Raw genomic sequence first — 26,833 nt, forward strand, 5'->3', positions numbered from 1 at the left:
ACAGAACTGCCATGGGCTGGCCCACGACCAGGGTAACCACACTGTAATGGAGTGGCTCACTGCTGAGGTACGCACAATATGGGGACAGGCTGGCAAGCTGCCAGACACTGTGAGTCAATGGCAGTCATATACAGAAGTTACTCATATCATCCGTGAAATGGGTATGAGACATGCTGTTTTCAACCCTAATATGCAGGGGCTGGATGACGAGCTTTTTACAGCCAGCATGAGAGCTCTGGTTTTGGATACTGCACCTGCGAGTGCTTTTGCACCCTTGGTTGCCATTCTTACACTCTATGTGGGGGGACGGATCCATGAAGTTACAACTGCCATGGCCACCCTGGGGGATGTTGAAAGCTGGAGGTGAAGGAAGTTAAGACAGGAGGTCCGCGCAGTTGAGACCTGGAAGCCCAAATCAAAAGTAAAGGAGCGAGGTCGTGGGCCTCAGAGAGTAACACACGCACAGATATGGCGTGATCTCGTGGCAGCAGGGGTTGATTGGGAGAAAATAAACTGACAACCCAATGCACTCCTGCTGGAACTTTGTTAACATTTGCGTCCGGAACAGCAATTCCGGAGAATCCTAAAGGAGAAGTCTGGGAAAGCGTGACCCGTGTCCCTCGAGGACTTCATGGGGCCGCTTGAGGCCGACTCCTTTCAACTTGATTAGGTGTGGGGCCAAGATACCCGGTTAGAGGGGACAAGTAGGGGAACGACAACAATGGACTTGGCCCTGGCAAGTCAAAAGCCCCCACTGTCCATGGTTGGGCCTGATAGTCCCATGGGGGGCCGGTTTGACAAGTGACGCCAGGGGTGGTGGCTAAGTGGCCAACACAAGTGACTGTAGTATACGAAGGACCTGATACTGGGATGATTTTGCGGGGAAACTACGTGCTTTCACTATGGCCTATTAAGGGATCCCCTGTTCTGTTACATGTTGAAAATATGCTAGGGACCCCAAGCACTGCGATAAAGGTCTGGTACCACAAACTGGGAAAGGTGCCAGTGGCGGCGACCTTCCTTTCCCAGGACAAAAAGCTAGGGTGTATCCTCCCAGATGGAAGGGATTTGCCATTGTTGGTTCCTAAGACTACTGTTTCTTTTCGTCCGTAGGTGCCGAAAGACTAATATGGCACAGGGACCCTCACGAAAGATGCTTGTCACATAGATTGTGAGGCGAGACCCTGTAGGGGTGGAGTGTGGGGACAGAGCCCCAGAGAGCAGTTTCCAGGCTCTCGGCCTCATATGGAAAGGTGCTGGCTCGGGTAGTAGATGGCCGTTGGCTGTGGCTAGTTGGCCATCAGCTGTAGCCAGTTAGCCAATTGGCCTGATATAACTGCCACAGCTGTGGTGGAGAGAGAGAGTCAGTCGGTTGGCAGAAAAGCGGACAGCAGGTCGCACGTTGTGTGAATCCAGCCTCCAGTGAGATTATAGTGGTATGACTCCCCTACCTATGGCTCCGTGGGTGTTCCTTTTTGGCCTCACCATATTCCTGTGTTCTTGTGTGGGGATCGGGAGCTGAGACCCCGCATGACACCCTGCATGACACAGTGCTAACAAATGGCCCCTCAAATCATGCTGAATTGTCACTGATAAATCCACCCCTACAATTTTTGGGCGTGGTTAGTTAGGCCAACAGACCAGACAGGATAAGGGAAGTGGTTTCTTCTATCAGCAGAAAGTTTCTGTAGACAGAAGAGCCACCTTTGTGAGGGTCATGCTGGATTCAGTGACAATGAATAAATACAAACCTTGTTGCCTCTGGCAGGATTGACTCCAATCCAGATACAGCTATTCCCTGTTCTAAGTATGTCAGCCTTCTGAAGTCCTTGCTACTGTGTTTCCCCGAAAATAAGACCAGGTCATATATTAATTTTTGCTCTAAAAGATGTATTAGAGCTTATGTTCAGGGGATGTCATCCTGAAAAATCATGCTAGGGCTTATTTTCCAGTTAGGTCTTATTTTCAGGGAAACACGGCAAAGGGAAAATAATCAGTACATGATTACCAAGAGCTGAATGAAGAAAATCTTGTTTCAGTAAATCATTATTTCCTTTCCTTTAATAAAGGAGGACTCTGAGCAGATAAGAAAAAGGCACTGATAAGAGCCATTCAAAGAAAGTGAAATCACAGAAGGGAGAGGAAGCTGGTCCCAGTGACAAATCTACTGTGAGTCTACCACCTTTACCACTTCCTCCAGAAAAGGGGGATGATGACCATAACAAGAACCCTGAAGCTGTAGAGTGGGATTGCTAAATCCCCCTCTGCTCTTCAAGGACAAGCTGAAGTGATTTGATGCTTGGAGCCACCATGAGCTGCATTAACCATATCAGAATTGTGGATAGAATTTGAGCTAAAAAATGACCTCTACAGATCCTCCAATGCACCCCTACCCCATCCTCAAATAGGCAGATAGTATCTCCCACCTTCCAGTGAGTCATCCCAGAGAAGGTTCCAATCCCCACTGAAACAGTCAGAGTTTAGAGCAGTTTGGACTTTGTCTACCCAACCAAAATGAAGATATGTCATTTACTCAAGCAATTGTCTCCCTCCCCACCCCTTGTTTTTTAACTCTCAAATTGAAGTGTGAAAATATTCACGTATCAGTGTCCTAGGTCGCCACCATTCTCTACATCCATTTGTCCATTTTGGAATTTTTGTTACTAAAGTAATACGTTAACTATAAGAATAAAAACAGTATAAAAGCATGTTAAGGAAAGCACCCTATTTCGCACTCTCACAACCAACTCTGTAGGAATCATCACTATGAACAATGTAGGTGTGACCTCCTAGGTATTTTCAATGCATATTCAAACAGAAACACACACACACACACACACACACACACACACACACACAAATTCTTTTCACAAATGTACCACAATTTGTTTCTTTTCCTTAATCATACATTATGGACATCTTTCCCAGTGAGGATATTTATTATTCCTGTATTTTTTTTAATGACAGTATTGTATTATATGAAACAAATGTGCTACATTTATTTAACAGTCCTCTTATTAATGAACATTTAAGTTGCTTCAAGGATATTTGGTTAAGAGTTTTTTGCTTTTTGCTTTTCTAAACAATTGCTGTGATGAATATCCTCATATATATGTCCTTGAACACTTGTGTGATTATCTCTGTAAGATAAAATCCTACTAATGGGAATATGGCATCACATGTTTTCACATCATAAGCAATTTCTTTTATTCTTCTATGAATCAACTATTCATTTTAACCCATTTTTCTACTAGAGTCTTCTTCTTACTGATTTGTCTAAACTTTGTATATTAAGGTCATTAGCACTTTGTTCATTCTTTTTTTAACATTTTTAAATTAGTTTCAGGTGCACAAAATAATGTAATAGTTAGACATTTATCATTTATATCCCTCACAGAGTGGCAAACCCCCTCTCCCCAACCACTACCCCTCTGATATCTCACACAGCCATTACATTTCCACTGTATTTATTCCTAATTATTCCTAATGCTGTACTCCACTTCTTGTAAAAATATATATATATGTGTATATATATATATGTATATGTATATATACACACATATATATTTTTGTATATGTATATGTATATGTATACGTATATGTATACGTATGTATATATATATATATGTATATATATAAAATTGCAGTAGACATTCATTATTATTCAGCTTCACCTTCAGGTGTACAGTGCAATGATCAGGCATCTATATCATCCCTGAGGTGGTCTCCCTAAAGAGACAAGTGTCCATCAGATCCCTACAAAATCTTTACAACATTATTGATTACATTCCCCAAATTGATTTTCATAACCCCTTGGCAATCTTGTGGTTACCGACTGCTTTCTAATCCCCTCACCTTCCCCCTTATCCCCACCCACCCCCATCTAACATCCCTCAATTCTTCCTTTATGTCTCTGAGACTATTTCTCATTAGTTCATTTATTTATTCTTTTCTTTAGATTCCACATATAAGTGAGATCATATGGTATTTGTCTTTCTTTGTCTGACTTATTTCACTAAGCATAATGTTCTCTAGGTCCATTCATGTTGTTGCAAATAATAAGATTTCATACTTCTTTATGGCTGCGCAACACTCCATTATATAAATATACCAGTTTCTTAATCCAGTTGTCTACCGATGGGCATTTCTGTTGTTTCCATGTCTTGGCTATTGTGTATATTGCTGCAATGAACATAGTGGTGCATGCATTTTTTTCAATTAGAGTTTTGGATTTCTCCGGATAGATACCTAGGAATGGAATTGCTGGATCATAAGTTAGTTCCATTTTCAGATTTTTGAGATACCTCCACATTGTTTTCCATAGTGGCTACACCAAACTGCACTCCCACCAACAGTGCACAAAGGTTCCCTTTTCTCCACATCCTCGCCAGAACTTGTTGTTTGTTGATTTATTGATGATAGCCATTTTGACTGGGGTGATGTGGTATCTCATTGTGGTCTTTATTTGCATTTCTCTAATGGTTAGTGAGGTTGAGCATTTTTTTCATATGTCTGTTTGCCATCTATATGTCCTTTTTAGAAAAACATCTCTTCATGTCCTCTGCCCATTTTTTAAATTAAAGTTTGGGGTGACAATTGTTAGTAAAATTACATAGATTTCAGGTGTACAATTCTGTATTACATCATCTATAAATCCCATTGTGTGTTCACCACCTGGAGTCAGTTCTCCTTCCATCACCATGTATTTGATCCCCCTTACCCTCATCTCCCAACCTCCACCCCCCTTACCCTCTGGTAATCACTAAACTATTGTCTGTGTCTATGAGTTTTTGTTTCTCATTTGTCTTGTTCTTTTGTTGTTTTTGGTTTATATACCACACATCAGTGAAATCATATGCTTCTCTGCTTTTTCTGTCTGACTTATTTCGCTTAGCATTATACTCTCAAGATCCATCCATGTTGTCACAAATGTTCCTATATCATCTTTTCTTACCGCCGAATAATAGTCCATTGTGTATATATACCACAACTTCTTTATCCATTCATCTATCAAAGGACATTTTGATTGTTTCCATGTCTTGGCCACCGTAAACAAAGCTGCAATGAACATTGTAGCACACATGTCTTTATGTGTAGATGTTTTCAGATTTTTTGGGTAGATACCCAGGAGAGGGATTGATGGGTCATATGGTAAATTCTCTTAGTAATTTTTTGAGGAACCTCCACACTGCCTTCCATAGTGGCTGCACCAGTCTGCATTCCCAACAACAGTGTATGAGGGTTCCTTTTTCTCCACAGCCTCTCCAACACTTGTTACTATTTGTCTTGTTGATGATAGCCATTCTGACTGGAGTGAGGTGATATCTTATTGTGGTTTTTATTTGCATTTCTCTGATGATAAGCGATGTTGAACATTTTTCCATATTTCTATTTGCCGTTTGTATGTCCTCTTTGGAGAAATGTCTCTTCAGGTCCTCTGCCCATTTATCAATTTGGTTGTTTTTTTTTTTTTTTTTTTTGTTATAGAGTTGCATGGGTTCCTTGTATATTGTGGATATTAGGCCCTTATCAGAGGCACTGTTTGCAAAAGTCTTCTCCCATTCACTTGGTTGCCTCTTCATTTTGTCGATGGTTTCTTTCGCTGTGCAGAAGCTTTTTAGTTTGATATAGTCCCATTCGTTTATTTTAGCTTTTTTCCCCCTTGCCTTTGGAGTCAAATTCATAAAATACTCTTTGAATCCAAGGTCCATAAGTTTAGTACCTATGGTTTCTTCTATGCAGTTTATTGTTTCAGGTCTTATCCTTATGTCTTTGATCCATTTTGAATTAATTTTCGTAATGATGACACATAGCAGTCCAGTTTCATTCTTTTTTTTTTATTAATTTATTTTTAATTTATTGGGGTGACAATGGTTAGTAAAATTACATAGATTTCAGGTGTGCAATTCTGTATCACATCATCCATAAATCACACTGTGTGTTCACCACCCAGAGTCAGCTCCCCTTCCATCACCATACATTTGATCCCCCTCACCCTCATCCCCCACCCCCCAACCCCCTTATGCTCTGGTAACGACCAAATTACGTTCCCCAGATTAATTTTAAAACCCCGTGGCCATCCTGTGGTCACCGACTGCCCTCCAATCCCCTCACGTGGCTTTCCAATTCTCCCTGCACCATTTATTGAAGAGGCTGTCTTTTCTCTATTGTATGTTTTTTGATTCTTTGTCAAAATTTACCTGTCCATATTTATGGGGGATTTTTTCTGGGTTTTCAATCCTATTCCATTTTGTCTACGTGTCTATTTTTCTGTCAATACCAAGCTGTTTTGATTATTGTTGCCCTGTAGTACAAGCTAAAGTCAGGGAGTGTGATACCTCCAGTACTGTTGTTTTTTCTTAAGAATGCTTTGGCTATTCGGGGTCTTTTGTGGTTCCAAACAAATCTGATGATTTTTTGTTATTTCTTTAAAAAATGCCTTGGGATTTTGAAGGGATCATTTTAAATCTGTATGTTGTTGGGTAATATGGCCATTTTAACTATGTTGATTCTTCCAATTTATGGGCACGGAATGTTTTTCCATTTCTTTGTGTCTTCTTCAATTTCTTTTAGAAATGTCTTGTACTTTTCAGCATATAAGTCTTTCACATCCTTGCTTAAGTTCATTCCTACGTATTTTATTCTTTTTCTTCAATTGTAAAAGGAATTGTTTTTTGTTTGTTTGTTTGTTTCTATTTCTGAGATTTCATTTTTAGTACATAGGAATGCAATGGACTTTTGTACGTTGATTTTGTAGCCGGCCACATTACTGTATTACTTGATTGTTTCTAATAGCTTTTTTTTGGGTCTTTAGGGTTTACTATATACAGCATCATGTCATCTGCAAAGAGTGACAATTTAACTTCTTCATTCCCAATTTAGATGCCTTTTATTTCTTTCTCTTGCCTGATTGTTCTGGCGAGGACTTCCAACACTATGTTGAAAAGTAGAGGTGATAGGGGACAGCCTGTCGTGTTCTTGAACATAGGGCAAAGGGCTTCAGTTTCTCACCGTTATCATGAGATTAGCTGAGTGTTTGTCATATATAGCTTTTATTATGTTAAGGTATTTTCCTTCTATGTGTATTTTATTAAGGGTTTTAATCATAAATGGATGTTGTATCTTGTCAAATGCTTTTTCTGCATCAATTGACATAGTCATATGATTTTAGTCCTTTACTTTGTTTATGTGATGGATCACATTGATGGATTTGCGGATGTTGAACCATCCTTGTGCCCCTGGGATGAACCCACTTGCTCGTGATGAATGATCTTTTTAATGCATTGTTGCATTCAATTTGCTAGAATTTTGTTTAGGATTTTTGCTCTGAGATATTGGTCTGTAGTTCTCTTTTTTTGTGTTGTCCTTGCCAGGTTTTGGTATCAGGGTAATGTTGGCCTCATAAAATTAGTTAGGGAGTAGTCTCTTCTTCAATTTTTTGGAAGAGTTTGAGCAGGATTGGCATTAGATCTTCTTTGGAGGTTCGGTAGAATTCACTAGTGATGCCATCTGGTCCTGGACTTTTGCTTTCAGGAAGGTTTTGGATGACTGATTCAATTTCATTACTGGTGATCGGTCTGTTTAGATTTTTCAGTTCATGGTTCAGCCTAGGAAGGCTATATGTTTCTAAGAACTTGTCCATTTCTTCTAGGTTATTGAATTTGGTGGCATATAGTCCTTGATAGTATTTTTGGATGATCCTTTGTATTTCTTTGGCATCAGTGATAACTTCCCCTTTTTCATTTCTGATTTTGTTTATTAGTGTCCTCACTCTTTTTATCTTAGTGAGCCTAGCCAAATGTTTGTCAATTTTGTTAATCTTTTCAAAGAACCAGCTCTTTGTCACATTAATTTTTTCCGTGGTCTTTTTGTTCTCTACTTCATTTAGTTCTGCTCTGATTTTTATTATTCCCTTTCTTCTGCTGATCTTACATTTCATTTGTTCTGTTTCTTTATTTCTTTAAGGTGTAACATGAGGTTGTTTATTTGGTATTTTTGTTGTTTCTTGAGATAGGCCTATAATGATATAAATTTCCCTCTTAAAAGTGCTTTCGGATCATCCTAAAAATTTTGGTAGGATGCATTTTCATTGTCATTTGTTTCTATGTATCTTTTGATCTCTCCTCTAATTTCTTCTTTGGTCCAGTCATTCTTTAAAAGTATGTTGTTTAATCTCCATGTATTTGTGTTTTTTCCTGCTTTCATTTGCAGTTGATATCCAATTTCAAAGTCTTGTTATCAGAGAATATGCTTGGTATGATTTCAGTCTTCTTAATTTGCTGAGGTTAGTTTTATTTCCCAATATATGGTCTATCCTTGAGAATGTTCATGTACACTAGAGAAAAATGTATAGTCTGATATTTTAGGATGAAGTGCTCTATAAATGTCAATTATGTCCATGTCATCTAATGTGTCAGTTAGGGCTGTAGACCACAGTTCTCAGAACTGCAAATATTGTGTTCTTTTGATCTGACACCACCACTATTCCACTTTTAGCACTGGGCAGGTTGTGGTGGGGCGAGTTCTGGGAGGGTAAGGAGGGGGCGGCTAGTCTCAGAGCCTAAGGCTACCGTTCTTTGCTTGGCAGGGAGGGCTTAAACCACTGTTTTCAGCCTTCTTCCCTCAGTCTTTGCTCCGAGGTCTCTGCCGTGAGCATTGGGTTCAGCCGTGTTATATGCTGCCCCCTCAGGCCTGTGGGCCATAAATGGAGACCTAATAGTCCGAGTTCTTCCCTCTCCCGCAGCTGTGGTCTTTGTGGGATGCAGTGAGTTCAGAGCACTGAGCTAGGTCTGTGTCCTGAGCCCCCATGGCTCCGTCTCCGCACTTCTCCCTTCCCCCCTCCCATGCTTGCGCAATTTGCCCACCTTTAGGTGAATTCAGTAATGAGAATCTTCGTCTTGCCTGTCTGCTGTTCGGGGTGTTCTTTGTGGAGTTATAGTTGTTCAATTTCTTGTAAATTCTAGGGGATATTTCCAAAGGCTTACCTCACTTACCTATGTTAGTACCTACGTTTTCTTCTATGCAGTTTATTGTTTCTGGTATTATGCTTAAGTCTTTTATCCATTTTGAATTAATTTTGGTACATGGTGACAGATAGCCGTCCAATTTCATTCTTTTGCACATCTCTGCCCATTTATTATTTGGGTTGTTTTTGAAGTTGAGTGAGTTTGTTATAAATTTGGGATATTAACCCCTTATCGGATATATCATTGGCAAACATCTTTTCCCATTCAGTAGGATCCATTTTTATTTTATTGATTTTCTCCTTTTCTGTGAAAAAACTTTTTAGTTTGATGTAATCCCACATGTAATTTTTTCTCTTACTTCCTTTACTTGAGGGGATATATCAGTAAAAATCTTACTCCGGGTAATGTCTGTGAAGTTTCTTCCAACATTTTCTTCTAGGAATTTTATGGATTTAGATCTTCCATTTAAGTCTTTAATCCATTTTGAATTTATTCTTTTATATAGTGTAAGGAGGTGGTCCACCTTGATTTTTTTGCATGTGTCTGTCCTGGTTTCCCAGCACAATTTATTGAATAGACTGTCTTTATCCCATATTAGATTCTTGCTTCCGTTTTCATAGATTAAATGGCCAGATAGGCATGGATTTATTTCTGGGCTCTCTATTCTGTTCCATTGATCTATGTGTCTGTTTTTATGCCAGTACCATGCTGTTTTGATTACTGTAGACTTGTAGTATAATTTGATGTCAGGTATTGTTATACCTCCCACTTTATTCTTATTTCTCAAGATTGCCGAGGCTATCCGGGGTCTTTAATGGTTCCATATAAATTTTAGCATTGTATGTTCTATTTCTTTGAAAACGTCCTGGGTAGGAATTGCGTTGAATATGTATATTGCCTTAGGCGGTATGGACATTTTAACCATATTAATTTTTCCTATGCATGAATATGGCATGTGTTTGTACCTTCTTTAATTTCTCTCTTCAGTGTCTTAAAATTTTCAGAGTACAGATCTTTTACTATTTTGGTTAAATTTATTCCCAGGTAATTTATAGTCTTTGAAGCAATTGTAAATGGGATTGTTTTCTTAATTTCTCCTTCTGAGATTTTATTATTGGTGTATACAAATGGAACTGATTTCTGAATATTAATTTTGTGTCCTGCTACTTTGCTAAATTCATTTATCAGCTCTAATAGTTTCTTGGTGGAGTCTTTAGGCTTCTCTATATATAGTATCATGTCATCTTAACATAAAGATAATTTTACATCCTCTTTACAAATTTGGATGCCTTTTATTTCTTTTTCTTGTCTGATTGCTGTGACTAGATCTTCTGGCACTACGTTGAATAGAAGTGGAGAAAGTGGGCAAACTTGCCTTGTTCCTGATCTTAAGGGGAATGGTTTTAGCTTTTCCCCATTGAGTATGATGTGAGCTATGGGTTTATCATATTTGGCCTTTATTATGTTAAGATATGATCCCTCTATTCCCACTTTCTAAGGGTTTTTATCATAAATGGCTGCTGGATTTTGTCAAATGAATTTTCAGCATCTATTGATATGATCATGTGATTTTTATTTTTCATTTTGTTTATGTGGTGTATCACATTAATTGATTTGCGGATGTTGAACCACCCTTGCATACCAGGGATGAATCCCACTTGATCATGGTGTATGATCTCTTAAATATATTGCCGAATTCTGTTTGCTAATATTTTGTTGAGAATTTTTGCATCTATCTTCACTAGAGATATTGGCCAGTAGTTTTCTTTATTGTAATGTCTTTGTCTGATTTTGGGATCACGGTGATAGTGGCCTCATAAAAAAGTGTTTGGGAGCCTTCCCTCCTTCTGGATTTTTTGGAAGAGCTCGAGGAGAATAGGTGATAACTATTTTGTGAATGTTTTGTAAAATTCACCTGTAAGTCATCTGGTCCAGTGCTTTTCTTTGTTGGAAGAGTGTTGATTACTGATTCAATTTCCCTGGTGTTATTCAATCTATTCAGGTTTTCTGTTTCTTCTTGAGTTAGCCTTGGAGGGTTTTATGCTTCTAGAAAATTGTCCATTTCTTCTAGGTTGTCAAATTTGTCAGCATATAATTGCTCATAGTAATTTCTTAATTTTTTTTGTATTTCTGTGGTGTCTGTTGTTACTTCTCTTTCATTTCTGATTTTATTACTTTGGGTCCTCTCTCTCTCTCTCTCTCTCTCTCTTTTTTTTTTTGTGTGTGTTTTTTGATGAGTCTGGCTAAAGTTTTGTTGATTTTGTTTATCTTCTCTAAAAAGCAACACTTGGATTCATTGATCTTTTTTATTGTTTTCTGGTTCCTATTTCACTTATTTCTGCTCCGATCTTTATTATCTCTTTCCTTGTACTCCCTTTGGACTTATTTTGCTGTTCTTTTTCCAGATCCCTTAAGTGTGAAGATAGACTGTTGATTATTGATGTTTCTTGCTTCTTTAGGTAGACCTGCAATGCTATGAATTTCCCTTTTAGTACTGCTTTTACTGCATCCCATAGACTTTGGGTCGTTGTGTTTTCACTTTTGTTTGTCTCGAAGTATCTTTTGATTTCTTCCTTGATCTCATTATTTAGTGACATGTTAGTCAGCCTCCATGAATTGGTGTGTCTTCCAGTTTTTTTCCTGTAGTTGATTTCTAATTTCATAGCACTGTGGTCAGAGAAGACAATTGGTATGATTTCAATTTTCTTAAATTTATCAAAAAAAGGGTCTTGTTTTGTGGCCTGACATGTGGTCTATCTTGCAAAATGTTTCATGTGTGCATGAGAAGAATGTGTATTCTGCAGCTTTGGGGTGAAACATTCTGAAAATAGAGATTAAATTGAAATGGTGCAATGTGTCATTTAAGGCCGTTGTTTCCATATTGATTTTCTGTCTGGAAGACCTATCCCTTGTTGTCAGAGGTGTGTTGAAGTCCCATACTATGATAGTGTTACTGTTGATCTCTGACTTTATGTCAGTCAATATCTGTTTTGTATATTTAGGTGCTCCTATGTTGGGTGCATATATGTTTGCTAGGGTTATGTCCTCTTGTCAGATTGATCCCTTTATATAGTGCCCATTTTTGTCTTTTAATATGTTCTTCATTTTAAAGTCTATTTTGTCAGATATAAGTATTGCAATTCCAGTTTTTTCCCATTTCCATTTGCATGAAACATCTTACTCGAACACTTCACTTTCAGCTTCTTTTGATCTGAGGTGAGTTTCTTGTATACAGCATATACAAGGGTCTTGCTTTCTTATCCACTCACCCACCCAATGTCTTTTAATTGGAAAATTTAATCCATTTATGTTTAAAATGATTATTGATAGGTACATAGTTATTGCCATTTTTTAAATTTGTAGTTAGATTATTTTCATCCTTCTTCTGTTTACAGAAGCCCTTTTAATATTTCCTGCAATGCTGGCTTAGTGGTAATAAATTCCTTTAGCTTATTCTTTTTTGGGAAGCTCTTTATGTCTCCTTCAATTTTAAATGATAGCCTTCATGGATAAATGTTGTAGGCCTTTGTTTTCCATCACTTTTGAGTATTTCCTGCCACTCCCTCCTTGCCTGCAATGTTTCTATACAAAAGTCATTTGTAGTCTTATAGGAGTTTTCTTGTATTTAACCTGCTATCTTTCTCTTGCTGCTTTTAGGATTCTCTCTTTGTCTTTAACCTTTGCCATTTTAACTATAATATGTCTTGCTGTGGACCTCTTTGGGTTCATCCTGGTTGGAACTCTCTGCACTTTCTGGGCTTGTATGTCGGTTTCCTTCACCAGGTTAGGGAAGTTTTTGGACATTATTACTTCAAATATGTTCGGATCCCTTGCTTCCTCTCTTCACCTTCTGGTATTCCTATGATGTTCATGTTGTTGTGTTTGATGTTCTCCCAGAGGTCTCTTAAACCACTCTCATTGTTTTTTTCTTTTTTTTCATTTTTCTTTTTGTTGTTCCATTTGGGTGAGCTCTGCTAACTTGTCTTCTAGGTTGCTGATTCGATCCTCTGCTTCTAACCTGCTGGTAATTCCTTCAAGTGTGTTCTTTATTTCAGTTATTGTATTCTTTATTTCTAACTGGTTATTCATTATGATTTCTCTATCCTTCTTTATGTTGTCACTAAGCTCCTTAAACATTTTTATTATCAGTGTTCTGAACTCTGTCTCTGATAGGCTGATTACCTCTATTTCATTTGGTTCCAATTCTGGAGGTTTCTTCTGTTCTTTTATTTTTGACCCATTTCTTTGTTTCTCCATTCTGGCTGACTGTCTGTGTTTGTTTCGATGTATTAGGAAGATCCCCTAGGATTCTTAGTTTTTGCTGCATTATCCTGTGTAGTATGTGACCTTTATATTTGACTTGCACCACTTCCTTCTTCTCCTGCGTGTGTGCTCCAAACATGACTCATGTGTTTATTGTCCTGTTAAAGTTGATCTCTAATTGCTTATGGCTTATCAGTAGGTGGGTTTGACTCCTAGGCTGACTAATTGTGAGACTTGGCTCTGCGCACAGTGGACGTTCTGCTGCATGAGGGTTGACACCTTAAATGAGGCTTGGCCCCTATGGGCTCTTGTGCCTGTAGAGAATTCCTTCTGGGTGTGTCACTTGTAGGTCAAACCCAGTGGTACTCTGGTTTGGTCAGGAGTTGGCCTCTGAGTGTGCTGAATCTTGTGCCTCTTGAACTGGGCCCTCGTGTAGGGCAATTTCAGAACAAAGCAACTCACCCAGCACAAGAACAACGACAAAGAAAAAACCAAATACATTCACATGTAAAAACAACCGATAACCCACACTCAACACAGGCAAAACTATCAAAGATACAAAAACAAAAGAAAACGAAAAAAGCAGTGCCAGTCTTGGCTTAAGCCCACCAACTATTCTCCAGGATTTCCTCTGCTATACCAGAGTCCTCTGTGTATTGTGCAGGAGAGCTGGTCACCTGATGCCCAGCGTGACCTCTGGACTGCAGTTTTAGATGAGTGGGGCTGTGGGGTCTGGATGGTAGTTTTTACAAAGTCAGCGCAGTTTCTGCTCTTGCCTGCACATATACGCACTGAGAGTAACACAACCAGTCCTGAGCGAAGGTCTCCTGAGTCTTAGGGCACTTCTTCCGTGTGTGTGTGTGTGTGTGTGTGTGTGTGTGTGTGTGTGTGTATGTGGAGGTTGGGAGATTTCTGAGCTGCTGAAAGCCTAGAACTGCATCTGCTTCGTACTGCTGATCCCTGGAGTGTCTCAGCAGTTGTAATTGCCCTGCCCTAGGTACGCAAGAAAGGGTGGGGGCTAGGGATGGAGCAGTCTTCTCTCTCCCAGCCCAGCAGTGTCACACTCTTCCTGCAGGCCAGAATAGGTGGGGGCTGGGTTTGGAGGAGACCTCTCTCTCCCAGCCCAGCAGTGTCACACTCTTCCCACAGGCCAGAAAAGGTGGGGGCTAGGGTGAGGGAGTCTTCTCTCTCCCAGCTTAGCAGTATCACACACTTCCCACCCCCTTCCCTGGGTCAAATCTGCAAGCCGGGTCTTCCCAGAAAAGCACTAGGGCTCTTCTGTAGTCTGACACTACTACTCAGTTCAGGGGTCAGCTTGAGTCTCTGGAAGGGTGAGGGGTGGATTGGGAGAGTGGGTGGAGGGGCCCAGGCATGTAGTTTACATCCTTTGTCCAACCTATGGCCCAGGTGGAGGTCTCAGCTGAGTTTACTGCCTCAAATGCTGGATATGCTGCTCTCTTGGCGGGAGTGATCAGCTGTGGGATGCAGGAAGAAAGCCCAAACTCCTGGCTTTTGTGGTCTCTGTTTTGTCCTGGGACCCCCTGTGCCTCTGAAGCCACGGATGCTGGTCACGTTGCCACTCCACTCCCTTCCCTCTTCCTCTGCTCTCCCAATTTGCCCTCCTTCAAGAAATCTTCATACGAGTCTCTTAGCTGTTCTGTGTGATGAGCAGAGAGTCCTTGATGGGTTATAGATGTTCAATTTATGGTAGGTTCCGGAGGAGAACTCAAGAAGTCCACCTCTCTGCCACCATTCCTATGACGTCCAGTGTACTCTCTCCTCTTTTATGTTTGTTTGTTTGTTTGTTTGTCACAAAGATTCCTGTTTGTGCTGAGAGTTGATTTCTGTGCTGTAGTAGCAAGTTGTCCCCCCACTTTTTCAAGTGTTATTTTTTTCTTCTTGACCCTGTATATTATGTTTAAATGTATAGTGTCTTATTTGGTGTATGGGTTGCCATTTCCTGCTTCTGTCTCTGTTCATAATAGTACTCAGAGTTTTGTATTCTTTTGGGGTTTTGTTATTTGTTTGTCTGTTTGTTTTCAGGTCGAATAGCCTCCTTCAGTATTTCTTGTAGTTCTGGTTGTGTGTTAGAAAATTCCCTTAGCTTCTTTATTCCTCCTTCATATCTAAAGGATATCTTTGTTAGATATATTATTCTTGGCTCATAATTTCTCTCTTTCAATAGTTTTAATATTTGAGTCCAGTTCCTCATGGCTTGTAGAGCTTCTGCTGAAAAACCTGATGTTAATCTAATGGGCTTTCCTTTGTAGGTTACCGTCTTCTTTTGCCTGGCTTCCTTGAGGATTCTTTCTTTCTCATTAATTTTTGACAGCTTCAATACAGTGTGTCTTGGAGAAGGCCTGTTGGGATTGAGGCAATTTGACTCTTGGATTCGAGGAACCAGTTCTTACCACAAGGTTGGGAAGTTCTCATTGACTGTCTGAATACATTCTCTGTTCCCTTCTGTCTTTCTTCTCCTTCTGGTATGCCCATTATTCTTATATTGCTCTTTCTGATGGACTCAGAAAGTTCTTGTAGGGTTCTTTCATTTCTTTTAAGTCTCGAGTCTCTCTTTTCTTCCATTTGTATCATTTCCAGATTTGTATCTTCGAAGTCACTGATTCTTTCCTCCATCTACTACCTAAACTGGATATTTCATTCTTCATTTCTTTAATGAGTTCTTAATCTCCAGAAATTCTATTTGGTTCTTTTTTAAAATTTCAATCTCTTTGGTAAAATGTTCAGTTTGGTGTTTGAATGTGTTTCTGAGTTCATTAAACTGCCTGTCTGTGTTTTCTTGCATCTTGTTGAGTTTTTTAAGAACTGCAATTTTGAATTCTCTGCCATTTAAGTCACATATTTCTATGTCTTTAAGTTAATTTTCTGGAAACTTTTTGTTTTCTTTCTGTGCTCCCTTGTTACCTTGGTTATTCATGGCAATTAATGAATTATTATTTCTCTTCCTAGGCATCTACCAGACTGCGTTCTGCAACAGGTTGATAGGAAGAGCTCTTTCTTTTGCTTTGCAGTAGGTGTTGGTGGAATGTTTTATTTTCTCTCCCACTGCAGCCTTTTATTCTCTCTCACAGTTTAGTGTTCTATTTTCTCTGCACTGTTCTGCGTTCTCACATAATGGGGGGATTCCCTGAAAGGTGGGCTTCTCCTCTGTAAACAGGTAGCCTTGGTCTCAGGGCACCACCTCCATGGGGGATGTGGAGTGCTTCTGAAGTCACAAAGCTCTTCCTGCACAAGCTTCAGGGCTTGTGTGTTTTAGTAGCTCTGTTTACCTGTGCAGGGATCCGCCCAGATAGATGGGGGCAAGGGTGGAATAAGTTGTGATAGGTGGCTCTGAGCAATGGCGGTGACCACCATCACAGCTAGTCCTGCATCCACGGCTCTCTCCCCTTCACTGGAACTAGCTTGGCTGCAAGTCTGTGGCTGCGGGGTGCAGTTCTCAGAACTGCAAATATTCTGTGCTTTTGATCTGACACTGCTACTGTTCTTCTTCTAGCCCTGGGCAGGTGGGGTTGGGGCAAGCTCTGGGAGCATGGGGTGGGGGCATCTAGGCTCCGTGCCTATGACTTTTGTCCCCTGGTTGGCAGTGAGGCCTGAAACCGCCATTTTCACCCTTCTTCTCCCATTCTTTACTCTGAGGTCTGCACCGTGAGTGTTGGGTTCAGCCGTGTTATATGCTGATCCCTCTGGCACGACTGTGGGCCATAAGCTGAGCGTTAGCAGTCTGAATTCTTCCCTCTCCCTAGTCTGTGGTATCTCCGGAATGCAGGGAGCTAGAAGCTCTGAGCTCTGTTCTGCCTTCTGTGTCCAGGCTGCCCATGTCTCTGCAGTTCCCTTTCCCTTCTCTACCACTTGCCCAATTTGCCCATTTTTAATGATTTCAGTTGCATGTCTCGTAGTCTTGCCTGTCTGCAGCACAGGGAGTCCTTTGTGGAATTACAGTTGTTCAATTTGTTGTAAACTGTAGGGGAGATTTCAAGAGGCTCAGCTCATGTAGCCATTTGTATGATGTCATCTCCTTTGCTCGTTTTTTTAATTGGATTTTTTGTTCGTTTGTTTTGGTGTTAAGTGGTATGAGTTCCTTATATTTTGGGGATATTAACCCCTTATGAGATGTCTCATTTGTGAATATCTTCTCCCATTCATTAGGTTGTCATTCCGTTTTACTTATCGTTTCCTTCTTGGTACAAAAAAAAATTCAGTTAACGTAGTCCCATTTATTTATTTTTTCTTTTGTTTGACCTGACCAAGGAGCAATATCCAAAAAGGTATTTGTGTGTGTGTGTGTTGCCTACAAAGTTAGTCTCTTGTAGGCAGCATATGTAAGGGTCTTATTTTCTTCTCAATTCGGACACCCTATCTTTTAATTGAAACATTTAATCCATTTACCTTTAAAGCATTTGTTGCTAGATATGCACTTATTGACATTTTATTATTAATATTTTGATTTTTATTTTTATCTTAAAGAAGTCCCTCTAAGATTCCTTATAATACTGGTTTGGTGGTGATAAACTTCTTTAGCTTTTCCTTGTCTGAGAAGCTCTTTATCAGTCCTTTGGTTCAAAGATAGCTTTGTTGGGTAATCTTCATTGTAGATCCTTGCTTTTCATCATTTTCAATATTTTGTGCCAATTCCTTCTGGGCTGCAAAGTTTCTGTTGAGAAATCAGCTGATGGTCTTATGGGAGCTGCCTTATAGGTAACTAACTGCTTTAATTGTGCTGCTTTTAAGATTGTCTTTAACCTTTTGCATTTTAATTATGATTATGTTTTCGTGTAGACCTGTTTGGGTTCATCTTTTTTGGGATTCTGCACTTCCTGAGCTTGTGTATCTATTTCCTTCATCAAGTTAGGGATGTTTTCTATCATTATTTCTCAAATAGGTTTTCAATTCCTTGATCTCTCTGTTTTTCTTCTGGTACCTCTATGATGTGAATGTTGGTACCCTTGGTGTTGTCCCAGAAACTCCTTAAACTATCCTCATTTTGGAGTTATTTTTTCTTTTTTTGTTGCTCTGAATGTTTTTTGCTACTTTATCTTCCAAATCACTGATTCAGTCCTCATCTTAATCTAATCCACTCTTGATTCCCTTTAATGCATTCTTCATTTCAGTTGTTGTATTCTTTATTTATGACTGGTTCTTTTTTTTATGTTTCCTGTCTCTGTTGAAGTTCTCTGTGAGATCATTTAGCATCTTTATAACCAGTGTTTTGAATTCTGCAACTGGTAGATTGCTGCATTTTGTTTAGTTCTTTTTCTGGAGCTTTATTCTGTTCTTTTATTTGGGACACGTTTCTTTGTCTCCCCATTTTGACTACTTCCTGTGTTTGTTTCTATGTATTAGGTAAAGCTGCTATGCCTCCCAGTCTTAGTAGAGCAGCGTGATGTAGTAGATGTCCTCTGGGGCCCAGTGGCACAGTCTTCATGGTAACCTGACCCAGGTACTGCAGGTGTCCCTTGTGTGAGTTATGTCCCCTCCTGCTGTAGTTGAGCCTTGGCTGCTGTTGGCACATCAATGGGTAGGATTAACCTTCGGGCTAACTGGTTGTAAGAACTGGCTGTCACTATAGTGGAGCAGCTATTGTGCAGCGGCTAACCTTACAGAGCAGGATTAGATTAAGCAGGGTTCTGGTGCCTGCCCAGTCTGCTCTTTGGGTATATCATCCTTGGAGGCAGCTGCATGGTGCTATGGCACTGAGCACCACCAAGAGTTCTGGCCACAAGGCCCCCTGGGAGAGGCCCTGCTGTAGGCCAAGTTCATTGGCAGCATGTGCCCTGCCCAGGGCCACCTGGCATGAGCCACAAACCAATCTGCATGCACCTGACCAGCACTCATGCCAGGCTTGGAAGTGCCTCAAGAGGCCAAGATGTGAACCGAGGCTGGCTGCACTTAGGGCTGCTTAGCATGAGATAGTGGAGCATGCTGAAGTCAGATACTGCTTGTTTTAGTCAAGTGAACCTTTGGGAGATTTTAGGAAAGTCAGCAGCATGAGGGAAGGCAGGCCATTTTTATGGAAAAGCCACTGGAAGCTGCTTGAGTGGGATTGCAAGTTGGGTGGGGTGGGGTCTCAGGGAATCACCAGGGCAGGGCAAACGAACAGCATTAATCAGGTTGATGGACACTCAGATTTGGTGGCCACCTGCAGCTGCATGCTGGGAGGAGGGAGAGCTCAATAAGGAAACAATGGTTTCCACCAGCTCCTCCCTTCAGGAGAAAGCTGCTCTTCCAGCCCTGGCTCTGAAGCCAGACAACTCAGTTCCTCTCTGTATGGCGTTGGCATATTTCAAGCTGCTGCTCCAGTGTTGGAGCTCAGAGCGAGTGAGTCCATCAGCAAGTCCATGCAGAGGCCCTTTACGTGGAGTGCCTGTGACCCCAGCCCCCCTTGACTCAGTCAAAGTCTCCTCTGGGTTTTACGGCCAGAAGTTATGGGGTCTGCTCTCCCTAGCAGTGAAACCCTGGGCTGAGGAGACGGGTGTGTGCCTGGGACCCCTCACTCCTCTGGTGGGGGAACCTCTGCAGCTGAGATACACCTCCCGATTTTTATTGGTCACATGCAAGTGTGGGACCAGCCTATTCTATGTCTCTGCCCCTCCTACCAGTATCAAGGTGGCTTCTTCTGTACGTGTTTAGTTGTCGGGCTTCAGACGATTCTCAACAGTGGTTCTGTAGTTTACTTGCCATTTTGATATGATCACAATAGCTAAGCACAGTGCTGTTGATTTTTTTTAAGGAGGGTTGTGGGGAAGATGTTAAGAAAATTTGCCTTCACTGGCTGGTGTTATCTTTTGTCTGTTAGCTGTTTGCCTGTTACTGCATGTGAGGTGAGGTTAGTTTAGGGTTAAAAGAATTCTGCGCTATGATTAGAGGGGTTGAGAGAATTCCCCCCTTGATCTCCTTCTCCTGAGTAGGGGAGATACGAGATCATGTTGCTTCCTGTCTGTTTTGCCTACATCAGCAGATGAAGTAAAGAAGTAACTAAGTTATATCAGGATGATGTGACAGGCATGTTGCCAGGCTTTGGAAGGCCTTGGGCTGATGGTCCCAAGCAGGAACAGTAGATGTTGCTTGTCCGGATAAATTAGTCCTTCAGCCGGATAAGCAATATTTTTATCACAATAACTGCTGGACCATCCTGGAACTGGCCATTCCCGGAGGGGGAGGCAGGAACAAGGAGCTTGGCTCTGGGGTGCATCTAAAAAGATATATAAAACAGACCTCAGGTGACATGAGGATGGATTGATTGCTGTCTCAAGAGACTGCTATTCAGATTTGCTGTTTTCAGAACTGCTTTTAAGGATTGGATTGTTTCAGAGTAAGAGATCGGAACCTGCCTCAATGGACAGTAAAGAACTCTCTTTGTTGGTGAATTGTCATCATTTTAGCATGCTTTGGAACTCGTATGCAGCTTACAGCTTACAGCATCAGGAGACTCAGACCTGGTGAGGTCTGGCTGGTTCCCGCCCTTTCCAGGGTTATTTCCCACAGTTCGGTGAGCTTCTTTGGTATAACATTGTTATTAAGGTGTGTGCAGTTTAACCTTACTGCCATTGCATATTCTTTTGATTGTATTTTTTGACTGCCTTGATTGCCTTTGACTTCTATTATTGATTGCATATTGCTAAATAAATTGACTAGTTATTGTTAAATAAATCAATAAATCCCTCTCTAGCATGTCCCTCCTCCTTCTTTCCCCCACTCGTCATTACAAGGGTGCAGCTCACAGTGGCCCATGCAGGGCTCGAACCGGCAACCTTGGTGCTACCAGCACCATGCTCTAACCAACTGAGCTAACCGGCCACCCCAAGCACAGTGTTTAAATACTCTGCTACCTTGACTGGAAATACACAATTTTTCTTGTGATGAAAACTTCTAACATCTACTTTCTTAGCAACTTTCAAATATACAATACAGTATTATTAACTTTAGTCACCATGTATTCCATCCCTGGGATTTACTTTTTTGTAACTGGAAGTTTGTACCTTCTGATCAGCTTCACCCATTTCTGCTATCGACCCACCTCTGGCAACCGCCAATCTCCAATCTCTTCTACATATCTATTAGTTCATTTTTACTTTATATCACACATATGTGAGGTCATATGGTACTTCTTTCTCTGATTTATTTTTAACAAAGAGTTCCATACTAGAGAGGGCAGCCTAACGGTGTTGAATAGGGTTTGATGGGGAAAAATGAAATGTGGCCACCCAATTTCCAAAATTATAATCTCAGCAGTGAAGTGAAATGGAATGCCATATCACAATGGGACATGTTTGAGCAGAAGCAGAATGACCATTGGGCAGGAAAGAGTGTTACCAAAAATGGTTAAACATCTATTATGAGGTTGGACTATGTCACCTTCAAAGTCTCTTCCAACCCTGCAATTTTGCAATGTGTGTATCAGCTGTGGCACATGATGTGATGAACAAAGTCTGAGGGTGGAGTTGTCATGTTGACTCCATCCCTCAACTGTTATGTAGCTTTAGGCAAACTACTCAACCTCTTCATAACTTAACCTTTTACCATTGCAAAGAAAAGGGATAATACTAAATAACCTCACAGGGATGCTGTGAGGAAATGAACAATGTATTCAAATTATTCTAAAATTACTTTATAAACCCACATTAAATAGGTACTGTGCCTGACAACTAATTGGTTTAGTAGATAAGCAAGAATACAAGGCTCTAGTATATATAAAAACCACAGGGGATTTCACTATTAATTCCACAGGTAGTGATGTCTTTGATACATTTCTAGAATAAACCCATAGAGTTTCTGGTGGATATGTTTGGCAGTGGTCCACTTATTCATAAAATCATCACGATTAAATGAAACATAGTAGCAATCTAGTCCATTCTTCTGTCACTGCAATCAATCCAAGATGTATTAACCTCTAGCCTCTGAAAGAGTTAAACACCCAATGTTAATTTGATGGAACAAAACCTTAGCAGGGTATGAAAACAGAAGCAAAGCAATTCTGTGTAAGTGTCAGTTGCCCCCAATTCTCAAATGTATGCCTGGGGCCTCCAGGAAGTCTCAAGTTTCTGAATCAATGGTATTATAAGACAATAGATGAAGAAGTGTTTGCTGGAAGCTAAGCCTCCTCCTTGCATACCTGGTCACTTTTGCTGCTTTTTTCTGGCAAGTGACAATCCCCTGCATCTATGGAGCCTTCCAATAGCTGGGTGTTGCTTCCTCCCCCAATAGAAATTGGGGGTGGAATAGTCAAACATATAGGGGCCTCAATCACTACCACTCTTGCAACTTTCCATCACTCTTTGAGATTCTTATCCACTAGTCAATGAATATGAAGGAGAAAATTAAGCGGTAGTGAATTTCATTTGGAACCCCAGTGCCTTCTAAAGCCTCCTTTATATTAGCCCTGGTATGCATTCCTGAAAAGGTACTGTAGAGTGAAAGGTTTCATTGAAGCTATAAGGTGTCTGGTTACATGTGTCTTTCAGAGAGAGGGGAATGTTTTGCAAGTGATTGAAAGGTCATCCTTACATATAAAATGTCTTTGCCTTTTCAAGTTTCAAATATGGAGCATGTGTGAGTTCAGGGAAATAAGAACAAGGCAGTTGATGTTTTCCTAATTCAGTAGTGATCAGAATCTAGCTTACCTTTCTCTAGGGATACAGCAGCCCACATCCTTAGCCTTGGAGCATACTGGGAGAAAGACAAGCAAGAGACAGTAGCAGTTGGGAGCAAAGCCCAAAGAAGTTCTCCCTTCTCCCATCTCCAGCCAAAGACAACCAAGCTCCTGCTTCTTTCCTGTAATACTTGGTGTGTTCTGACAAGAACAACAGGCATTCTGCTTGAGAAGGCACTATTGACAACACAGCTACCAGTTCAAAGCAATAAAATTAAAAGCAAGGTCAGAGAGTGGAAGAAATTATGGTAGGAAGGGACATTTTTCTTGAGTTTTTTCCTCTCAAAATGTGATAGACGGAAATGTATGAGCAAATGCAGTACATTATATGGATACCAGTAAACCTTTGCTTGTCAAAGACTGTTTGAAAAGAACTTGCTTGCCATTGATGATGTCAATATGACAGATATAGGTTCAATCACAAAATGCCTTACATTACCTTTCCTGTGAACCAAAAGTTAATTTTTTTTAAATGTGACCCATTTATTATTATGACCCAGTAATTTAATCCTGGCTATTGTGTACTGAAAAATCAACTGCTCATCATGATATATGCTATCATGGCCAGCAGAGATGTTTGAATCCTATTTTCTGGTAAAAAAGAAAGAAATCTTGAAATGAGTCCTGCTGAGATGTCTGTGCTAGATGAATTTAAGCTTCTTGGCACTGTCCAGATTCAAGCTTCTTTCCTCAAAGACTTCCCATCCCTAGCTAAGCCCTGCTGCAGAGTAAGGGGCTCCTTGTTGCACGGATGTTTCTGAGAGAAGCTACTCACAAATCCCAGGTTGGGAGTCAAACAGAAAGAACCAAAATACAAAATTTTCCCAGGTGCCTCCAGGAGGACCAACCAATAAAACATGTTTCCTGCCATATGTCAACAAAAATTCACTAAAATATATTAGGGGGGAAAGGAGAGACTTTATTCAAGCAGTTTGCAAACACACAGCCTCCAGTGAAAACACAAAGTGCCCTCCAGAGAGACAAAGGAGAGGCTGTCTTTTATGGAGAAACTTCCCACCCAGGTTCCCATTCAGGTCTGTTCATGCAAATGAGAACATCAAATTTCATCAATTCAGATCAGTTGATATAGATGCAAAAGAGGGGTACAATTTGTACAGTTCTGATTGGTCAGGGCTGGTCACTGTCTGTTGGTTAAGTGGTAGTATGGTGATGATGGGACAATGAACTTCTCTGCAGTGGTTAATTTGGACAGCATATATAGGGCATAGTGCAGGGGGTTAAAGTTCAGCCAGTGGTTCTTCCTGGATGCAGAGTACGTGAGAGGGAAGCAAAGGGCCACGAGACTCTAGTTTTGAATTTAGGCCCAGTTAACCACAGAAAGTCCATCTCAATGGATGAATTCCTTCTTGGGGTTCACAGAGGAATGGCAGTCATTGCAGGTTTGCCTCATGTTTGCCTAGAATATCCATAGTTCATGAAGTTTCCATTTCAATGATAAGCAAGGCCATAACTGTGGTATTGCCATGTGATGCATGCGCCCTGCCTTCTCAGTGTGGCTGAGGTTAATAGAATAATAGCATCATGCCATGAAAAGGTGATCTCCATAATGACCTGCTCAGTTTCCTGCCACTGTAGCCCTTCATTACTGCCACCCCCAGATGAAGACTCTTTATTCCCATGGGGTGACTCTTCTTTTACAGGCTCTGAAAGTAATCCTGTTCCTAGTCATGAGGAATTATAGAACTAGAGGCCAGCAGCTTAGCAGTTCAGCATCCAGTCTGCCAAGCTGCTGGTCCCCGCTGAATCTTGTATTTTGATAGCTATACCTGAGCCCTTGCCTTGTTGCCTCTGCTTTACATTCTTATTTAGCGGTATTAAACTGCAGGCAATTTTTTGCCCCAGGGGCACATTTAGCAATGTCTAGAGATGTTTTTGATTGTCACACTTGGGTAGGGAGTGCTACTGGTATCAAGAGGGTAGAGGCCAGGAATGCTGCTAAACATCCTACAATGAACAGGACTGTCCGCCACAACAAAAAATCACCTGTGCCAAAATGTCACAACTGCCAAGGTTGAGATACCCTGGACTAATTTCAGTAACTGAGTCCCTACATTATATCCTTCCCAATTCCCCCATTCATGTCGCCAGACCTCTACAATACCAACCATCTGAACTCCTAGACTTCTGCATACATCCATTCTCTCCAAATAGTGTTTCATCCACATATTGAGAAACCTCTCTCTTATCCACTACTAGCATGTCTGGGCTGCTTCTCATGCCAGACACCCATCATTCCACGTGAACATCTTGCGGCCATGTTGTATGCTGGTGAACAACCCAAGCTCTGGTTCCAAACTGTCTGGATTAAAGTCCTGGGTCCTCCATTTGGTAGCTGTATAACCTTAGACAAGTTACTTTACCTTTCTTAACCTCAGTTTTATTATCTATAAAATACAAATAGTGGCAGTTCCTATCTCTTAAATGACATAAGAGATACCGAGTGCTTAGCAAAGTCCTAGCATGTTTTTAAGTACAGCAGGTCCTCAAATGACCTGAATAATGTTAGTTTGTTCAACATTTTTCCATTACAATGTTGATGAGAAAAAAAAATAGATTCCTGGTGGGGCCACCGTCTGTGTGGAGTTTGCATGTTCTCCACATGTCTGCGTGGCTTTTCTACAGGTACTCCTGATTTCCTTCCAGATCCCAAAAATGTACATGTTAGGTGAACTGGAGTGTCTAAATTGTCCCTGTCTGCCTGAGTGTGGGTGTGGGTGTGAGTGCACCCTGGGATGGAAGGGTCTCCTGTCCAGGGTGGGTTCCCGCCTTGTACCCTAAGATGCCAGGACAGGCTTCATCCACCTGTGACCCTGAACTGGAATAAGTAGGTTGGAACATCATTACCTTAGTTGTTTTATTAATTGTTATTAAATTCATGTATAGTTCATACTTATTTCAATGTTTAATATTAGAAGTTTGGTGATGCTTTTGTGACCAGAAATATGCAACTACCGTAGAACTTAACTTTTGTTTATATCAATTAGCTTATGGTAAAATTGGTTTCTTTATACATTGTTTCACTTGCAGTTTGCAAGAATCTACTGAAGACCTTAAGTGAGGATTTACTATTTGTAAATTTTAGCTAAGGCATTGCTAAGGCATTTCTAGATTGCTGCAGCAGGTCTCTCTTGTCCAGTGATTATCAACCTTCTAAAGCTGCATTGTCCAACAGAATTTTCAGTCATGATGGACATATTTTCTATCTACGCTGTCCAATAAGGCAGCCACCGTATGGCCATTGAGTAGTTGAAATGTAGACAGTGTGACTGAGGAACTGAATTTTTAAAATATTACTTAATTTCAATTAATTTAAATAGCCAAATGTGGCTAGTGTTTATCATCATGTGCAACATACTTCTAGAGTTTTCAAACTTAATATTCCACCAAAAATAAAATTCCAATAAAAATCTTCCAGGGAAAGGAGGGATATTCCTATTCCCTCTCTTTCCAGACGTCGAGAATCATTGTCCTAGGGAGCCACTGTACTGAGGGGAGTGTGTTGCAATCCCCAGGTGGATTGGGACAGGAGAAGAGCCTTAGACTGCGTGACTAATTCTAGCTAGTTCTGCCTCTCCCTGTTCCAGTCAGCCCGCTGCCAAACAAGCCTCATACCTGAGAGCAGTGGTTCCCAACTAGGGTGATTTTGCCCCCAGGGGACATTTGGCAATGTCCGGAGATACTTTTGATTGTGAAAACTGGTGGATAAGAGAGCTAATACTGGTGTCTAGTGGATAGAGACAGGGATGTTTCTAAACACCCCACAATGCATGTAACAGCCCCGCACAACAAACTAATATCTGATCCCAAATGATGAGAAACTCTGCCGTGGAAGGAATTCTTATACAATCTCAGAGAGGGAAGCATCTATTCTGTTCTTAGAAGCCTCCAAAGACAGGAGGTCTCTAACCTCCCTGAATAA

General features: G+C 40.7%; 1 protein-coding gene and 1 non-coding gene across 2 annotated transcripts in view; one reads left to right on the forward strand and one right to left on the reverse strand.

Annotated features, from left to right (window-relative positions):
• Positions 1-26,833, forward strand: part of TRPC5 (transient receptor potential cation channel subfamily C member 5) — a 384,761-nt gene that overhangs the window by 194,468 nt on the left and 163,460 nt on the right. The window lies entirely within an intron of this gene.
• On the reverse strand, positions 20,968-21,041 carry TRNAT-GGU (transfer RNA threonine (anticodon GGU)). The gene has a single exon. It is a non-coding gene; the product is annotated as a tRNA-Thr (tRNA).

The sequence above is a fragment of the Rhinolophus ferrumequinum genome, chromosome X (genome assembly GCF_004115265.2).
Source record: "Rhinolophus ferrumequinum isolate MPI-CBG mRhiFer1 chromosome X, mRhiFer1_v1.p, whole genome shotgun sequence".
Classification (NCBI taxonomy): Eukaryota; Metazoa; Chordata; class Mammalia; order Chiroptera; family Rhinolophidae; genus Rhinolophus; species Rhinolophus ferrumequinum.